Raw genomic sequence first — 20,956 nt, 5'->3', positions numbered from 1 at the left:
GATGTTAGCTTTTCTCTATTGATTTCGCACTTTATACCCTAGGGCATCTAGTGGCCGTGCGTGTATCAAGCCTCCCGTCGCGATCTCTGTCTGTTTGATTGACCAGCTCATTTTTGACTTGTTGATTGCTTTCGTTCAGTGATTGTTTAGAGTGTTTTTGGTTCGATTTCCAAGCGGCCTTTTCGCTTCCTCCTCGCTTGCAATCCTTGCTTGTTTTGCAGAGCTTAGATCACATAGCTCGTGCATCGCTTTGTTTCTTGTTGTTGTCAAACTTTGGTTGAGTGTTTCAGGAACTTTGTGTGCTTTCATTAAGCAATTTCATTTTGTTTGGTGTTCTAGTTCCTCCAAATTATTTTAGGTGCTTTATGTCATCGAAAAGAAATTGAATCGGTAGCTTGTTTCAGAATTTGAAAAGGAAAAGAACGTTTCGTTGATTTACATTTTCAAAAAGAAAAGTTTCCTTTCCTTGCCTTAGTTGCATTTAGCTATTTGTTTGTTTGTTTCGGTTTGGAAAATTCTTTGCTCTCTTGTAGCTAGAGTTCATCGAACGAAACGAATATTCTTTTCGCATATAGATTGCATCTAAGTAATTGTGAGAGAACACACGATAGAGCTTGAAATCGAAACTTAATCTCAAGATCAACTATAAAACGAACCAAATGAATCTAAAAACGCATTGGAACTAAACGCAAATATTTAGAGGTCTAGGTTAGAGACGTGTTCCGGCGTCTTTAAACATAGTCACTGTTGTTTCACATTAGGTTGGGTGATTCCTCCTTCTGTGACTCGATAGTGGTCTAACACGGACTGCGCTCCCACGTACCGTCGAGTATATAGGGAGACCCCACTAGGCTTTTATCCTTTATCCACAGGAAGCCGAGTCGGCCGCCCTACAATTCGCAATGCAGTGAACACAGCATTCACGAAGATTGACCACCCGTACCCTAAAAAGTATTCTGTGGTTTTGCGAAAAGTTTGGCACACCCTCTACCTAGAATTCCAGAGCAGTCACTTTTGATCCTTTTCGGACTCCCTAAACGAAAAGGTGCCTGTGAGCGTCTTGTCACTTCGTGCTCATTAAACATTCGAAGGAGACTGGAGTCATCTTTTGTCCTTTTCTCGACTCCTGAAATATGAAAAGGTCAAGTTTGGTTCTTGCGTCTTAAAATTAATTGGCCACGATAACATCACCCAGTTAGGTCTTGTGTGCGTTAGCTTGAGTAGGTTTCGTTTTCGTCTGCTATGGCAACTTTTCCAGGATTCACCAACCTAGGGTCCCCCTCTGAAGGGAATCCGGGACAATTCCCTCCTCTTGGGAATGTTGGTGCTCCGTATATGGTGACGTTGTCCCTCCCAGGGTTGACTGTCGGGTTGCCTGTGTGGTTGTTTTCAACCTCTTTGGTCTCTACCGTATCGGCTGTTAGTCCATCAGTCCCTCCACCTGAACAACGTCATGTTGATCCAAAGGTGGACCTCTCCCCTTCGACGCCTACTTCTACGTCCTCAGCTTCCGCTTCGCTTGGTGAAAGTCTTGACTCGAGTAACCAGGTGGCTAAGAAGAAGAAGAAGAAGACCAAGAAGAAGAAGTCCCCTAAGGGAGAGCCTACACACACAGTCCCCCTTTCAAGTCCAGCTCCCCCCTCCAGTATACCTGAAGTCGGGTCACCTTCTGCCCCTCCGCGGAAGGTCAAGTTTCCTTGTCGATTATGCAAGGAGGACCATCTCCTTCGTGATTGCCCTGGCATTCCCAGGGTATTAGAAGTTTGGTCTCACGATTTGGCCTGCCCTCCATCGTCCACTAATGATCATGGCGATGCTACCTCATCAGCTAGGAATGGTAAGGAGAAAGGGAAGTTTCGAATCCCCTGTCGACTTTGTGAAGGCAAACATCCCCTTCACCTTTGTCCACTCATGGATAAAGCCTCTGCTGTGTTGGAAAGTCTTGCTGCTCCTCCGAATCCACTTCCCGCTGGTTATCAGCGTCTTTCTACAGCTATAGATCGCGCCCCTGTTGGCAAAGAGATCACTTCAGATTCCTCTCTTGTCCAACCCCCTCTTCCCGAAACCGGCTGTTCCCAGCCCATCCCAGACCCGTCATCGGTCAGACAGAGCATTGAATCGAGTTCGCCACTCGCTCACTCTGTTCCGGGAGAGCAAAATTCTCATGTTCTTCTCGTCTCCTCAGATTCTCCTGAGCTTGATAAAGGTTCTCCTGAAACCTCTCCGGAGAATTTAGATTCGGTTCTTTCTGAGCAGGGGGGCAACCATACGGTTCCCCCACCAAGTAGTTCGGTCATCTCCTTTGATTGGAGTCGTTTGACTGCCCCTCCCCTTCCGTCCCATGTGCCTTTCTGGGTCACTGCCTATGCTTGCAATAAGGCGCTGCCTGGCACTGTGTTAGACGAAGGAGCATCGGTTAGTCTCATGCCCGTTACTACTTGGCGAGCTTTGGGTTCCCCATCGCTCGTACCTGTCGCGCCGCATCTCACCGCGTTTGATGGAGGAACGAGTCAGCCATTAGGGATCCTCCCGAAGTTTCCTATTACTTTGGGAGGCAAGACCGTCTATATAGACGTCTCGGTTACCCAAGGTTCTTTAGACTTCAGTCTTCTCCTTGGTCGTGATTATGTGTATGCCATGGGAGCCCTTGTTTCTTCACTTTTCCGTGTGGTTTGTTTTCCACACGATGGAAGAATCGTGACATTCGATCAATTATCATTCGTTCGTCCACAAGCCCCTCCGGCGCACTCCTCCTTCCCTCCTGGTTTTCATCCACAAGTTGCATCTGCCTCACCGCAAATCAACTACGTGGCCGCCCAACCCGTGCCCGTACCCAGTGACGACACCATCATACATACTGTCCTGGGGGCATTAGGTCCTGATTTCCAAGATGTTGGACTCCCCTCCGGAGCCACTTTCTTGGGGGCCTCCACTTCCCGTTCATTATGATGAAGTCCATTCTGAGCACAGTTCCTTGTCTTGTGTCAAGCTCGTTAAAAAATGAAACACGGCGGCCCGAGGATAGTTCTTTTACCTGTGTCAACCTCGTTAAAACAATGAAACATGAGCTCGTGCAATTCGAGCGCAATAACCTTTTTCTCAACCTTCAACCCATTTTCAATGGCTTGAAGCTTGGGGGGCATGTACCTCGAATTGAGTCACGATGTTGGGGGCATGCCTGTTCCTTTCCCATCAAGCATAGTTTGCATGTATATACATGCCTTTAAGCTTGCATCAAAAATAAAATCCATTGTTCAAAGCATAGTTTGCATACGTGATTATCATGTGTGTTTCCAAGCCTTCATAAAAATAAAATATGTGCATATTACACGATGGGTCGTTTGTTATGCAAGTAGATACATCAGATCACATATGTGTCGAACAGTCGCATAGCATATAAAACACATCATCACATGTAAAAGATCCATCTAAGAATAAGCATACATTAATTTTCTCAAGCATAGTTTGCATGCGTGCGGTGTGTGCTTTTAAGCTTGCATCAAAATATAAAATTCATGAGTCGAGTGTCGTGCAAATTCATACATAAGATCACAAAATGTACTGAATAAACGCATAACATAAAGAACACATCATCATATGTAACAGCGGCTCATCCAAAAATCGGTATGTATATATATATATATATCGTGTGGCGCACTGAGGCGCTCAAAAATAAAAGTACATGTCCCAAAAACAAAAATGAAACCTAGGCGACTAATCAGCTGGATGGTGCTCCCTGTAGTACACAGCAGCTCGTGCCACCCGCCTCAGAAGGCGGTGCACCCTGGGTTCCACCCCCACTGTGTGGATCTGATGAGCCACAGGGACCTCCTCGACCCCCTGGTAATCCGGCACCCCCTCCAGTAAACCCTCAAGGTTGCTGGCCACGGTCTCTGTCGCGTCAGCACCTGGAGGGGCCAAGGCCAAGAGTCCGGCTCCAGGACCCTCCCTTCGCGCCGTGGGAGCCAGCCCGATAGGTCTAGTAGGCCCCACATCTGCACAGCAAGACATTTATTAAGACATGTACGTGAAAATCAAAAAACAATACAAAACTCAAAAAGACAAAGTGTCATACCTGCGTCATCCCACTGTTCGCCCGGAGGCAGCACTAGATCAGGATCGTTGCGGAAATCCAACCCCGCGTATGGCCAATCCTGGACGAAGATCTCCTGCTGATCCAGCCAGTCTCTGAAGAATGCCCCCCAGCTGTGAGGACGGCCACCACCCCCACGTGGCATGATCCGAGCCCACCGCGTGGCTCTCGTCTCCTGGGGAGTCCTGGGGGCATCCACCGCCATAGTCTGCAGCCTCATGGCTGGTACTCGCTCCAGAATGAGCGGGACCAGGATCGATCCATAGCCGAACTGCTTCGACTCTCCACGTCGACAGTTGCCCAGCTGCCTCTTCATGTTGTTGCACACTGCTGTGCACCAATCGAACACTGTAGGTTCGAGGCATTCCAAAGCTAGTAGCAGGTGGGACTTCGAGGCCTCATGGTTGGCCAGACTGCCCGCTGCCCGAGTCACCATGAACAGGATGGTGCGCAGCACGATGTCTCTCACAGAGGGAATCGAGCATTTCCCGCTCCGTGTCTTTACCGCCCCTGGACAAACCTGCTCCATCAAAGCATCCAGAGTACCACCGCCAGGTCGCTGCCCCTCCAAGACGGGCCTTGCACCTCGGCGCGAAAACCCGGTCAGAAAGAAAATATCCATGTGGTCGAACTCGATGTCATGACCACGAATCGTGAACTTCTGGTCCACTGGGTTCCAGGCTCTGATTAGCATCTCAAGCAGGTCGTGCTGGGCCCTCAAGCGCGGCGTGAGGAAGAATTTCATGAATCCGCATGCCCGCATGGCATTGCAGCAATTCACGTCCGCCCAAGCAGCCACGTCTTCGACGTCATGAACTCTTTCTTGCCACTGGAAAGCCATAATCACCTGCACAAACCAGAAAAATCAATTAGAAATCCTTCTTTTGAAAAATTCACGTTCATTTATTAAAAAACAAAATTTTTCTGCGCCAGCGCGGCTGTTTCTAAAACAGCCGCGCTGACAATGGCGGTCCTGTGTAAAAAATCCGGGATCAGCGCGGAAGAACACGCCTTTTCCGCGCTGACCCGAAATTGGCCCAGTTTGGTATTTTTCGGTCAGCGCGACCCCGTGGGCGATTTCCGCGCTGACCGAGAGTGCACCCATGCAAATAAAAAATGCCCAAATGGGCCAAATTCACCGTTAAAAATCTCCTACAATGAACCTAAATGCAGGGCAATGAGATGAGGACCTACCTGGAGGAAGCGGATCTGGAAATGGTCTCCGGATGAGCTGGTAATCGCTCCGTCAACTTTTGGCCTTCTCCACGTTCTTCAAGCTCCGAATAGTGAAATGGTAAAAATGTTTTATTTACCCCCCTATTTATAGTAAAAAATCCTAAATTGTCATATTTTGTGGGTTTTTTGCCATTTTTAGCCATGAAGCTAGCCCTGATTTTGTTCTGAGCAGGATTTAATGTGTTTTTACGTGTATCAAATGGATTTTATGCGGGTAGTGCCTTTGTGCAGATACAGATGTAGCAGCATGGTCGTGACAAATCAAATATCGTCTCTAAGCTCTTTTCCGACGTTAAACAAGAGAAGATAGCCGAGCCTCCTTTCAGCTCGTTAAAGGGAATGAAAGACGGTCGTTTTTGAGCCCTTTTTCCGACTGATAAACCAAAAAGATTGCCGAGTTATTCCTCTTGACTCGTTAAAAGAAAGAGAGGCGGTCGTCTTTAAACCCTTTTCCGACCGTATAAAAACGAAAAGATTGTCGGACCCTTGTCGTTTCCGGTCCGTTAACGGTTACGAAACGACGTGATACCGTTTACTTTTCTACTTTTTCAGATCGATATCACTACTCATGAAAAGTACTCCTCGGTTGTAATGACCGGGCGGTTCTTTCGAGCACAGTTTTATACTTTTTCGGGCTCGAGAGACACAACTGTACGAAAAAGGACCCCCCTGGAGTCTCCTTTTCCGCTTTCTTTTCAGACTCTCGAAACAAGAAAAGAAGCCGAGTTTCTCCTTTGTCAGGCTCGTTAAACACTCAATGACATCAGATATTGTCAACATGACACACATCAAGCATATGCTGTCCCCGTCAAGCTTGCCCTCCAAAAATAATCGGGGTACCTGCCTGCAAAGGTGGGGGAAAAATGGAACAATGTTTACAGTCGTCTCGGCAGTACGTCACTCTTGAACATGGCACTCCGCTGTTTCGTGTCTGGGTGGGGTCATCTCATCTCGTTTTCACTAGCCTCCATGGGTTTGGGATATCCTATTTGGCCTCTCATCTGTTCATTGCCGTCATCATCTTATCCGCTGCTCATTTGATGTCAAGTACTGCCAAATCCTTTACAGTGCCGTTATGTGTTCAAGAGAAGTTGTCCTCTGCCACAATGCAACCTCGTTCGCTATCTCACCACAAAATCATTATACCTCTGTCTCGTGTCGATGATGTGGGAATCATCATGGCCCACCTTCGATCAAAGTCCTTTCTCGTCGACTCCAGCTCATTATCCGAGAAAGAGACTTAGAGATTCCTTTCAGGTGCCTTGGAGCCTGCATGCCTCAATGGCAGGTTCTTCGTGTTCGACGTGAGGTTTGCATCATTGACCTTCGATCGAATGATTCCGTGAGTGTTCGACACCAACTCATTGATTCACACGTCACGGATTGTACCTATAGTACCTTGAGGACCATTGTCATTATTGGTGGTACCTCTCGCGTCTGTTAACGGTTTTCATCATTGACCGGTAATCAGACGATGTTCATGCATGTTCGACTTCAGCCCATGTATTCACATGCTTGGACTTGTACTCTGTTCGGATCGGGATGGAGCGCAAGACCCTGGATCCTTGCTCATTGCGGTCCAGGCTGCGGTTTTTGTGGATAATCATTACATGACTCATTGATGGATGGCTGCGCCCATACCTGAGTCTTCATGGATGGCTGCGACCATACCTTATCATTATTGACGGTCTCTTCAGCTGGGTGGCTGCGTCCATACCATAGACCATTCTTGTATGTCCTTTGGATGGCTGCGCCCATGCCTAGACTACATGTACTTGATTGTAAGAGATTCTCGGTACTTCCTGGTGGTGTTCCAGTTCGACGTGTGTTGTAAAGCATTTCACCCCTCCCACTCTCTCGGTCTTCATGCTTTAGGGGGCATCTGTTACGCAGTAATTTATCACTGCCTTCCTATCAGTCACCCTGCTGTGTCCAGAAGTTATAATCACAAAGTGTTTTGTCCCTAAACTGGCCTGAAAACCCATTTTTCCAAAGTTTTATGCATCAGCGCGTCTGTTCCTAAAATATCCGCGATGACAGGCGCCTCCCTGTGTATTTCGTGCGCTGCCATCGCGGAAGAACATCACTTTCCCGCGATGATGATCAGCGCGCCTTTCCCGTGTCCTTCCGCGCTGACGCGATCTCCCTAGTTATTGATGTGCGCTGCCAGCGCGACAGTTCCCTAATAATCCGCGCTGATCCAGTTTAGGCGAATTTGTTCAAACAGCCAGCCTTCCAGATCACTCCAGGCCTGGTTGTTAGCCTTGTGATTGTCACCTCCCTTCTATGGCATGTCTGTTCGACCCTTTCCAACAACTCCCCTTGAAGATAAGCTCATCCTTCCACCTTTTTAGGAGACTCCTTCTCCTATATAAACACGCACCATTACCATGAGCAGCTAGTTAGACTTAGCTTGGAATAGCTTGGATTGTACAAAGCTTGTATTGCTGCTATAGGTTTGGTGTGCTAGGTGTAGAAGTGATTGATTGCTTGGGGAAGTTTGTTTGTGACACTTGTGTGAGAGAGAGAGAGTTGTTTGTCTTGGGAGAACCATCCTCAAAGGTGAATGCTTGAGATACATGCTGACTGATCCCTCTGGAGAAGTTTATCGACGTCAGAACATTTGGTTGTATTCTTCTCTATTTCTGATGAATAATAGATGACTGCTATTATTGTTCCATTCTCGTTTGTTTATATCATGGATAAATGTGAATTATGTCTTTTCTGACTGACATATGGTTACTTTACTAGGTTTCACGCTTGCGTTTGCTTTCTCTTCGCGTGTGCAGGTGTTCGTTCGTGGAGATCACGGAGGACTGTGACCAGCGGCAGCGAAGGAACGATGTCAACATCTCTTCGACAAACGACAGCGCAGGAATCCAAGTAGGTGCTTTTTACTTCTCATTTAATTGTAACTAGGAACATGCGTGGCAGCATTGTGTGATTGTTGCTAGACCCCTATTGGGCTAGTAGGGATCGCCTCTATCCGTAGAGGGGATTTACCTTGCCAACAATTTGGCGACTCCGCTGGGGATCAGCCTTATTGTCTTTTGAGTCGACCCTTGTATTTGGTTTTGTTTGACCTCTCTCCGAGTTTTTGGGATTGTCGTGATTGCTGTGAACTTTCTGGGTACTCCTGGGAAGTGTCCTTATTATTCCGGAGCCTCTGGTTTTGGTTTGGAAGTTTTTGTTTTTGGCTTTCCTTGTTTTTGCTCCCAGCGCGCTTTATTTAAGAACAGTCGCGCTGACATCGCGACCTTGTTCTTTGCTTTTCCTTGTCATCGCGCCTGTACGTTTAACAGCCGCGCTGACCTCGTTTTCACGGACAGCGCGCTTTATTCGTGTTCTTCCGCGCTGACATCGCGACCCGTCTTCTTTGTGACTTTTGTCATCGCGTCTGTAGGCCTAATACCCGCGCTGACCTCGTTTTCAAGGGCAGCGCGCTTTATCCGTGTCCTTCCGCGCTGACATCGCGGCCTCTCTTCTTTGTGTTTTCTGTCATCGCGTCTGTATACCTCATAACCGCGCTGACCTCGTTTGCACTAGGGCAGCGCGCTTATTCCCTACCTTTCCGCGCTGACAGCGCAAAGTTGCTGAAGGCTTCTTCCGATCAGCGCCAAGTTGCTGAAGACCACCCGCGCTGAGGCAGAAAAACTTTTTTTGACCAAATTGGCCCCTGAACCTCTTGCTGTGACTTTCCCTTTCTCTTTCCACTTGTCCAGTGACTTGTTTGTCACTGTTTGAACTCTGAATTGTTTGATTACGAAGCTTGGTCTTATAGTTTTGTTTTTTGCTCGGTTTTGAGTTTGCAAACACCTTCCCTTTTCGCTGCTTGGTTCGCGTTGTCATCCCTGCTTTTGCAATTGCTGGATTGTGCTGAGTCTCTAATCGACTGGTTGTGACTTTAGTCCGTCGGATGTTAGCTTTTCTCTATTGATTTCGCACTTTATACCCTAGGGCATCTAGTGGCCGTGCGTGTATCAAGCCTCCCGTCGCGATCTCTGTCTGTTTGATTGACCAGCTCATTTTTGACTTGTTGATTGCCTTCGTTCAGTGATTGTTTAGAGTGTTTTTGGTTCGATTTCCAAGCGGCCTTTTCGCTTCCTCCTCGCTTGCAATCCTTGCTTGTTTTGCAGAGCTTAGATCACATAGCTCGTGCATCGCTTTGTTTCTTGTTGTTGTCAAACTTTGGTTGAGTGTTTCAGGAACTTTGTGTGCTTTCATTAAGCAATTTCATTTTTGTTTGGTGTTCTAGTTCCTCCAAATTATTTTAGGTGCTTTATGTCATCGAAAAGAAATTGAATCGGTAGCTTGTTTCAGAATTTGAAAAGGAAAAGAACGTTTCGTTGATTTACATTTTCAAAAAGAAAAGTTTCCTTTCCTTGCCTTAGTTGCATTTAGCTATTTGTTTGCTTGTTTCGGTTTGGAAAATTCTTTGCTCTCTTGTAGCTAGAGTTCATCGAAGGAAACGAATATTCTTTTCGCATATAGATTGCATCTAAGTAATTGTGAGAGAACACACGATAGAGCTTGAAATCGAAACTTAATCTCAAGATCAACTATAAAACGAACCAAATGAATCTAAAAACGCATTGGAACTAAACGCAAATATTTAGAGGTCTAGGTTAGAGACGTGTTCCGGCGTCTTTAAACATAGTCACTGTTGTTTCACATTAGGTTGGGTGATTCCTCCTTCTGTGACTCGATAGTGGTCTAACACGGACTGCGCTCCCACGTACCGTCGAGTATATAGGGAGACCCCACTAGGCTTTTATCCTTTATCCACAGGAAGCCGAGTCGGCCGCCCTACAATTCGCAATGCAGTGAACACAGCATTCACGAAGATTGACCACCCGTACCCTAAAAAGTATTCTGTGGTTTTGCGAAAAGTTTGGCACACCCTCTACCTAGAATTCCAGAGCAGTCACTTTTGATCCTTTTCGGACTCCTTAAACGAAAAGGTGCCTGTGAGCGTCTTGTCACTTCGTGCTCATTAAACATTCGAAGGAGACTGGAGTCATCTTTTGTCCTTTTCTCGACTCCTGAAATATGAAAAGGTCAAGTTTGGTTCTTGCGTCTTAAAATTAATTGGCCACGATAACATCACCCAGTTAGGTCTTGTGTGCGTTAGCTTGAGTAGGTTTCGTTTTCGTCTGCTATGGCAACTTTTCCAGGATTCACCAACCTAGGGTCCCCCTCTGAAGGGAATCCGGGACAATTCCCTCCTCTTGGGAATTTTGGTGCTCCGTATATGGCGACGTTGTCCCTCCCAGGGTTGACTGTCGGGTTGCCTGTGTGGTTGTTTTCAACCTCTTTGGTCTCTACCGTATCGGCTGTTAGTCCATCAGTCCCTCCACCTGAACAACGTCATGTTGATCCAAAGGTGGACCTCTCCCCTTCGACGCCTACTTCTACGTCCTCAGCTTCCGCTTCGCTTGGTGAAAGTCTTGACTCGAGTAACCAGGTGGCTAAGAAGAAGAAGAAGAAGACCAAGAAGAAGAAGTCCCCTAAGGGAGAGCCTACACACACAGTCCCCCTTTCAAGTCCAGCTCCCCCCTCCAGTATACCTGAAGTCGGGTCACCTTCTGCTCCTCCGCGGAAGGTCAAGTTTCCTTGTCGATTATGCAAGGAGGACCATCTCCTTCGTGATTGCCCTGGCATTCCCAGGGTATTAGAAGTTTGGTCTCATGATTTGGCCTGCCCTCCATCGTCCACTGATGATCATGGCGATGCTACCTCATCAGCTAGGAATGGTAAGGAGAAAGGGAAGTTTCGAATCCCCTGTCGACTTTGTGAAGGCAAACATCCCCTTCACCTTTGTCCACTCATGGATAAAGCCTCTGCTGTGTTGGAAAGTCTTGCTGCTCCTCCGAATCCACTTCCCGCTGGTTATCAGCGTCTTTCTACAGCTATAGATCGCGCCCCTGTTGGCAAAGAGATCACTTCAGATTCCTCTCTTGTCCAACCCCCTCTTCCCGAAACCGGCTGTTCCCAGCCCATCCCAGACCCGTCATCGGTCAGACAGAGCATTGAATCGAGTTCGCCACTCGCTCACTCTGTTCCGGAAGAGCAAAATTCTCATGTTCTTCTCGTCTCCTCAGATTCTCCTGAGCTTGATAAAGGTTCTCCTGAAACCTCTCCGGAGAATTTAGATTCGGTTCTTTCTGAGCAGGGGGGCAACCATACGGTTCCCCCACCAAGTAGTTCGGTCATCTCCTTTGATTGGAGTCGTTTGACTGCCCCTCCCCTTCCGTCCCATGTGCCTTTCTGGGTCACTGCCTATGCTTGCAATAAGGCGCTGCCTGGCACTGTGTTAGACGAAGGAGCATCGGTTAGTCTCATGCCCGTTACTACTTGGCGAGCTTTGGGTTCCCCATCGCTCGTACCTGTCGCGCCGCATCTCACCGCGTTTGATGGAGGAACGAGTCAGCCATTAGGGATCCTCCCGAAGTTTCCTATTACTTTGGGAGGCAAGACCGTCTATATAGACGTCTCGGTTACCCAAGGTTCTTTAGACTTCAGTCTTCTCCTTGGTCGTGATTATGTGTATGCCATGGGAGCCCTTGTTTCTTCACTTTTCCGTGTGGTTTGTTTTCCACACGATGGAAGAATCGTGACATTCGATCAATTATCATTCGTTCGTCCACAAGCCCCTCCGGCGCACTCCTCCTTCCCTCCTGGTTTTCATCCACAAGTTGCATCTGCCTCACCGCAAATCAACTACGTGGCCGCCCAACCCGTGCCCGTACCCAGTGACGACACCATCATACATACTGTCCTGGGGGCATTAGGTCCTGATTTCCAAGATGTTGGACTCCCCTCCGGAGCCACTTTCTTGGGGGCCTCCACTTCCCGTTCATTATGATGAAGTCCATTCTGAGCACAGTTCCTTGTCTTGTGTCAAGCTCGTTAAAAAATGAAACACGGCGGCCCGAGGATAGTTCTTTTACCTGTGTCAACCTCGTTAAAACAATGAAACATGAGCTCGTGCAATTCGAGCGCAATAACCTTTTTCTCAACCTTCAACCCATTTTCAATGGCTTGAAGCTTGGGGGGCATGTACCTCGAATTGAGTCACGATGTTGGGGGCATGCCTGTTCCTTTCCCATCAAGCATAGTTTGCATGTATATACATGCCTTTAAGCTTGCATCAAAAATAAAATCCATTGTTCAAAGCATAGTTTGCATACGTGATTATCATGTGTGTTTCCAAGCCTTCATAAAAATAAAATATGTGCATATTACACGATGGGTCGTTTGTTATGCAAGTAGATACATCAGATCACATATGTGTCGAACAGTCGCATAGCATATAAAACACATCATCACATGTAAAAGATCCATCTAAGAATAAGCATACATTAATTTTCTCAAGCATAGTTTGCATGCGTGCGGTGTGTGCTTTTAAGCTTGCATCAAAATATAAAATTCATGAGTCGAGTGTCGTGCAAATTCATACATAAGATCACAAAATGTACTGAATAAACGCATAACATAAAGAACACATCATCATATGTAACAACGGCTCATCCAAAAATCGGTATGTATATATATATATATATATATCGTGTGGCGCACTGAGGCGCTCAAAAATAAAAGTACATGTCCCAAAAACAAAAATGAAACCTAGGCGACTAATCAGCTGGATGGTGCTCCCTGTAGTACACAGCAGCTCGTGCCACCCGCCTCAGAAGGCGGTGCACCCTGGGTTCCACCCCCACTGTGTGGATCTGATGAGCCACAGGGACCTCCTCGACCCCCTGGTAATCCGGTACCCCCTCCAGTAAACCCTCAAGGTTGCTGACCACGGTCTCTGTCGCGTCAGCACCTGGAGGGGCCAAGGCCAAGAGTCCGGCTCCAGGACCCTCCCTTCGCGCCGTGGGAGCCAGCCCGATAGGTCTAGTAGGCCCCACATCTGCACAGCAAGACATTTATTAAGACATGTACGTGAAAATCAAAAAACAATACAAAACTCAAAAAGACAAAGTGTCATACCTGCGTCATCCCACTGTTCGCCCGGAGGCAGCACTAGATCAGGATCGTTGCGGAAATCCAACCCCGCGTATGGCCAATCCTGGACGAAGATCTCCTGCTGATCCAGCCAGTCTCTGAAGAATGCCCCCCAGCTGTGAGGACGGCCGCCACCCCCACGTGGCATGATCCGAGCCCACCGCGTGGCTCTCGTCTCCTGGGGAGTCCTGGGGGCATCCACCGCCATAGTCTGCAGCCTCATGGCTGGTACTCGCTCCAGAATGAGCGGGACCAGGATCGACCCATAGCCGAACTGCTTCGACTCTCCACGTCGACAGTTGCCCAGCTGCCTCTTCATGTTGTTGCACACTGCTGTGCACCAATCGAACACTGTAGGTTCGAGGCATTCCAAAGCTAGTAGCAGGTGGGACTTCGAGGCCTCATGGTTGGCCAGACTGCCCGCTGTCCGAGTCACCATGAACAGGATGGTGCGCAGCACGATGTCTCTCACAGAGGGAATCGAGCATTTCCCGCTCCGTGTCTTTACCGCCCCTGGACAAACCTGCTCCATCAAAGCATCCAGAGTACCACCGCCAGGTCGCTGCCCCTCCAAGATGGGCCTCGCACCTCGGCGCGACAACCCGGTCAGAAAGAAAATATCCATGTGGTCGAACTCGATGTCATGACCACGAATCGTGAACTTCTGGTCCACTGGGTTCCAGGCTCTGATTAGCATCTCAAGCAGGTCGTGCTGGGCCCTCAAGCGCGGCGTGAGGAAGAATTTCATGAATCCGCATGCCCGCATGGCATTGCAGCAATTCACGTCCGCCCAAGCAGCCACGTCTTCGACGTCATGAACTCTTTCTTGCCACTGGAAAGCCATAATCACCTGCACAAGCCAGAAAAATCAATTAGAAATCCTTCTTTTGAAAAATTCACGTTCATTTATTAAAAACAAAATTTTTCTGCGCCAGCGCGGCTGTTTCTAAAACAGCCGCGCTGACAATGGCGGTCCTGTGTAAAAAATCCGGGATCAGCGCGGAAGAACACGCCTTTTCCGCGCTGACCCGAAATTGGCCCAGTTTGGTATTTTTCGGTCAGCGCGACCCCGTGGGCGATTTCCGCGCTGACCGAGAGCGCACCCATGCAAATAAAAAATGCCCAAATGGGCCAAATTCACCGTTAAAAATCTCCTACAATGAACCTAAATGCAGGGCAATGAGATGAGGACCTACCTGGAGGAAGCGGATCTGGAAATGGTCTCCGGATGAGCTGGTAATCGCTCCGTCAACTTTTGGCCTTCTCCACGTTCTTCAAGCTCCGAATAGTGAAATGGTAAAAATGTTTTATTTACCCCCCTATTTATAGTAAAAAATCCTAAATTGTCATATTTTGTGGGTTTTTTGCCATTTTTAGCCATGAAGCTAGCCCTGATTTTGTTCTGAGCAGGATTTAATGTGTTTTTACGTGTATCAAATGGATTTTATGCGGGTAGTGCCTTTGTGCAGATACAGATGTAGCAGCATGGTCGTGACAAATCATATGTCGTCTCTAAGCTCTTTTCCGACGTTAAACAAGAGAAGATAGCCGAGCCTCCTTTCAGCTCGTTAAAGGGAATGAAAGACGGTCGTTTTTGAGCCCTTTTTCCGACCGCTAAACCAAAAAGATTGCCGAGTTATTCCTCTTGACTCGTTAAAAGAAAGAGAGGCGGTCGTCTTTAAACCCTTTTCCGACCGTATAAAAACGAAAAGATTGTCGGACCCTTGTCGTTTCCGGTCCGTTAACGGTTACGAAACGACGTGATACCGTTTACTTTTCTACTTTTTCAGATCGATATCACTACTCATGAAAAGTACTCCTCGGTTGTAATGACCGGGCGGTTCTTTCGAGCACAGTTTTATACTTTTTCGGGCTCGAGAGACACAACTGTACGAAAAAGGACCCCCCTGGAGTCTCCTTTTCCGCTTTCTTTTCAGACTCTCGAAACAAGAAAAGAAGCCGAGTTTCTCCTTTGTCAGGCTCGTTAAACACTCAATGACATCGGATATTGTCAACATGACACACATCAAGCATATGCTATCCCCGTCAAGCTTGCCCTCCAAAAATAATCGGGGTACCTGCCTGCAAAGGTGGGGGAAAAATGGAACAATGTTTACAGTCGTCTCGGCAGTACGTCACTCTTGAACATGGCACTCCGCTGTTTCGTGTCTGGGTGGGGTCATCTCATCTCGTTTTCACTAGCCTCCATGGGTTTGGGATATCCTATTTGGCCTCTCATCTGTTCATTGCCGTCATCATCTTATCCGCTGCTCATTTGATGTCAAGTACTGCCAAATCCTTTACAGTGCCGTTATGTGTTCAAGTTGTCCTCTGCCACAATGCAACCTCGTTCGCTATCTCACCACAAAATCATTATACCTCTGTCTCGTGTCGATGATGTGGGAATCATCATGGCCCACCTTCGATCAAAGTCCTTTCTCGTCGACTCCAGCTCATTATCCGAGAAAGAGACTTAGAGATTCCTTTCAGGTGCCTTGGAGCCTGCATGCCTCAATGGCAGGTTCTTCGTGTTCGACGTGAGGTTTGCATCATTGACCTTCGATCGAATGATTCCGTGAGTGTTCGACACCAACTCATTGATTCACACGTCACGGATTGTACCTATAGTACCTTGAGGACCATTGTCATTATTGGTGGTACCTCTCGCGTCTGTTAACGGTTTTCATCATTGACCGGTAATCAGACGATGTTCATGCATGTTCGACTTCAGCCCATGTATTCACATGCTTGGACTTGTACTCTGTTCGGATCGGGATGGAGCGCAAGACCCTGGATCCTTGCTCATTGCGGTCCAGGCTGCGGTTTTTGTGGATAATCATTACATGACTCATTGATGGATGGCTGCGCCCATACCTGAGTCTTCATGGATGGCTGCGACCATACCTTATCATTATTGACGGTCTCTTCAGCTGGGTGGCTGCGTCCATACCATAGACCATTCTTGTATGTCCTTTGGATGGCTGCGCCCATGCCTAGACTACATGTACTTGATTGTAAGAGATTCTCGGTACTTCTTGGTGGTGTTCCAGTTCGACGTGTGTTGTAAAGCATTTCACCCCTCCCACTCTCTCGGTCTTCATGCTTTAGGGGGCATCTGTTACGCAGTAATTTATCACTGCCTTCCTGTCAGTCACCCTGCTGTGTCCAGAAGTTATAATCACAAAGTGTTTTGTCCCTAAACTGGCCTGAAAACCCATTTTTCCAAAGTTTTATGCATCAGCGCGTCTGTTCCTAAAATATCCGCGATGACAGGCGCCTCCCTGTGTATTTCGTGCGCTGCCATCGCGGAAGAACATCACTTTCCCGCGATGATGATCAGCGCGCCTTTCCCGTGTCCTTCCGCGCTGACGCGATCTCCCTAGTTATTGATGTGCGCTGCCAGCGCGGCAGTTCCCTAATAATCCGCGCTGATCCAGTTTAGGCGAATTTGTTCAAACAGCCAGCGTTCCAGATCACTCCAGGCCTGGTTGTTAGCCTTGTGATTGTCGCCTCCCTTCTATGGCATGTCTGTTCGACCCTTTCCAACAACTCCCCTTGAAGATAAGCTCATCCTTCCACCTTTTTAGGAGACTCCTTCTCCTATATAAACACGCACCATTACCATGAGCAGCTAGTTAGACTTAGCTTGGAATAGCTTGGATTGTACAAAGCTTGTATTGCTGCTATAGGTTTGGTGTGCTAGGTGTAGAAGTGATTGATTGCTTGGGGAAGTTTGTTTGTGACACTTGTGTGTGAGAGAGAGAGTTGTTTGTCTTGGGAGAACCATCCTCAAAGGTGAATGCTTGAGATACATGCTGACTGATCCCTCTGGAGAAGTTTATCGACGTCAGAACATTTGGTTGTATTCTTCTCTATTTCTGATGAATAATAGATGACTGCTATTATTGTTCCATTCTCGTTTGTTTATATCATGGATAAATGTGAATTATGTCTTTTCTGACTGACATATGGTTACTTTACTAGGTTTCACGCTTGCGTTTGCTTTCTCTTCGCGTGTGCAGGTGTTCGTTCGTGGAGATCACGGAGGACTGTGACCAGCGGCAGCGAAGGAACGAAGTCAACATCTCTTCGACAAACGACAGCGCAGGAATCCAAGTAGGTGCTTTTTACTTCTCATTTAATTGTAACTAGGAACATGCGTGGCAGCATTGTGTGATTGTTGCTAGACCCCTATTGGGCTAGTAGCGATCGCCTCTATCCGTAGAGGGGATTTACCTTGCCAACAATTTGGCGACTCCGCTGGGGATCAGCCTTATTGTCTTTTGAGTCGACCCTTGTATTTGGTTTTGTTTGACCTCTCTCCGAGTTTTTGGGATTGTCGTGATTGCTGTGAACTTTCTGGGTACTCCTGGGAAGTGTCCTTATTATTCAGGAGCCTCTGGTTTTGGTTTGGAAGTTTTTGTTTTTGGCTTTCCTTGTTTTTGCTCCCAGCGCGCTTTATTTAAGAACAGTCGCGCTGACATCGCGACCTTGTTCTTTGCTTTTCCTTGTCATCGCGCCTGTACGTTTAACAGCCGCGCTGACCTCGTTTTCACGGACAGCGCACTTTATTCGTGTTCTTCCGCGCTGACATTGCGACCCGTCTTCTTTGTGACTTTTGTCATCGCGTCTGTAGGCCTAATACCCGCGCTGATATATTGAGCTCTATGCTTCTTCTGGAGTGATATTCCTTAAAACCTTAATAGGAGTGTGATTTACTATGCAATCTTCACAGTTAATGTAGAAATTATGACTGTAGATTAACCTGATAATGCAATATAACCAAAGAAAAATACTTTAACCTACTTCTACAATCAATTTGTGGAAGCTTAAAATATTTGAGCAAGATCAAGCTGAACACATATAACTAAAAGAAGAATCAATGCACATGAAACACAGAAGAATACTCGGGGAAAAGCCTCAGCTAAAAACCCCACTATCTGTATTATCAGACAAGTTGGAAATATCTCAGAATTACACCAAGCCTTAGCTCTCACAACTAGCCAACTCTCAGTACAATCCTCACAGATGCTTACAAGAAAAATAGACTTCGCATAAGCCTTCTCCTCTACCCTCCAAGCTCCTATTTCCTTGCGCTATTTCTCCTAGGCGATCCTCCTGTTACCAAGTGGAACATTGATCACTCACACTGACCTCACACCCTGTAAAACTGCGCAATCCTCAAGGAATGAATTCCTTATACATGCATGAGTTTGGTTTATAGGAAAACACATGCAACTGATAGTACATTGTCCCTATCTTTAATCTCAACTGGGTCTTTCTCAGAATAGACATGCATGAGTTAATGATGAGAGAATCTTCAGTTATCTAGAGTACACTAGTTGAGTGCATGCATGCATCAACTGACTGATAACTCACAATTAGTTCCTCAAATAGTTTGGAGCTAATTTAACTGGACTTAACTCAGTAAATTGAGCTAACTAATTACAACTCAAATATAACTTAATCTTATCTCCTTACTTAAGGGATAATCTCCTTAATCTAAGGGATAATTGTTGCATGACTTCAGAAAGACTTCTAACTTGAATTTCTCTAACTAATTAACTCAAGATGAATTAATTAATTATTTTTCAAGCAACTAGTGACACTAAATTTGAATTTGAATTCACAATTTGAATTCAAGGACAAATTAAAATTGAAATATCTTGTTGCCACATTTCAACACTCCCTCTCAACAAGAAATGGATTATCTTCCACCCCGATCTTGTCTCTATGGAACTCGAATTTACACTTTGACAAGGCCTTTGTCAAAATGTCAGCATCTTGCTCCTCTATCAAAATATACTGCAGCAGCATGATCTTCCTTGCTACACAGTCTCTGAGATGATGGTACCAGATATCGATGTGCTTGGACCTATCATGAAATACTGGATTCTCAGAGAGCTTGATACAACTCTGATTATCACAATAGATCATAGTTAGATCCATCCTCTGATCAAACAAATAAATTAGGATTTTCCGCATCAAGATGGCCTCACATGCTGCCTGACTTGCAGCCATGTATTCAGCCTCTATCGATCTGAGTGCAACCAACCTCTGTTTCTTGTTGTATCAAGAAACTACATCTGAACCAAGGTTGAAAATCCCTCCTGATGTACTCTTCTGATCCGATGGACTCCCTTCCCAATCTGCATCAGTAAAGCCCTGTAGCTTCACTCCCTCTGTCCATCTATACCATAATCCACACTGAGATGTACCTTTTAGGTATCTCAATACATGCCTTGTCACTTTCCAAAACATTTGGATAGGATGAACCATCACTTGACTCAGCTGTTTCACCACATAGGACAAATCTAGTCATGTGTTCACTAAGTACATCAGTGAACCCACAAGATGCCTCTACACAGTAGCCTCTATTACTTCTCCTCAAGTAGCATCCTCCTTCCTCCAGTTACCTGCTAGAGGAGTCTGCATGGGCTTGCACTTCTCCATGTGGAATCTCCTGAGTATCACAGAAATTACATGCATACGAATTATAAAACACAGAAAATAAATAATGTGAGAGCATAACACATAAAACACATATACACAGAGATTTTCCCTTGGATCCCAAAACCAGGACTACCAGCTTGATTTTTCATTATGTTCCTTTCAATGTTACAATACATATTTATACATGTCGAAGCATCCGATACCATGGACCGAAAACCATCGCATCCAAAACCATGGACTGAAAACCATCACGTCCAAAAACATGTGCGAAAATCATGCACAAAACCATAGGTAGGTCCATCCAACCTAATATAGGGTCCAAAAAGCAAATTTTCTAGGGCACTGCACCGGACCCCATAGAGTGGGGTTACCTGCACCCCTCAAACCCCCTGTGACGCCCCCACTACGCAATCAGTGCAACAAAGGGGGGGCTTCGCCCCCCCTCTAACCCCCCGGTTAACTACGTGGGCTAGTCATGGAAAGAATATAACACAACCCAACATTCTCCCACTTGTTGTTTTCTTTCCACAGGGGGCCACAAGAGAGCTTAATCATTTATCCAGCCCTGCAACACCCATTGTTTCTCTACACCAAGGGAACTTCTCAAAGCTCACATATTTTGTTAATGCATCTATTTTATTCTTCAAATTGTTCACCTTTACCAGCAACACCTTTTTGTCTTCTATCATATCCCTCATAAAGTGATACTAAAAATCAATGTGCTTCTTCTTTGAATCATATGCAGGGTTCTTTGCCAAGAAAACTGCACTTTGGCTGTCACAGTCTATCCTTATAGCTCCCTGTACTAACGCCATACTTGAACACAATCTTTGCAACCAAACTGCTTCCCTGCTTGCATAAGTGGCTACCATGTATTCTGCCTCTATAGTTGATAGCGCCACTACAGATTGTTTCTTACTCATCCAACTGACTGCACCTCCAACTAGGTTAAACACATACCCACTTATAGATCTTCTCTGATCCAGATATCCAGCCCAGTCTGCATCAACAAAGCCACAACTACTCAACACTTTGTCCAATCCTGGTCTTCCTTGGTAGCACAACCATAATCACTAGTGCCACGCAAATACCTGGAAACCTGCTTCACTGCTGTCTAGTGCTCCTTCCTTGGTTTTGACATAAACCTGCTCAATACTCCCACTA

The sequence above is a fragment of the Pinus tabuliformis genome, chromosome 1_1 (genome assembly GCF_031772625.1).
Source record: "Pinus tabuliformis cultivar Carrire ecotype Pingquan chromosome 1_1, CPIR1, whole genome shotgun sequence".
Classification (NCBI taxonomy): domain Eukaryota; kingdom Viridiplantae; phylum Streptophyta; class Pinopsida; order Pinales; family Pinaceae; genus Pinus; species Pinus tabuliformis.
This window is presented reverse-complemented; position numbering follows the sequence as displayed.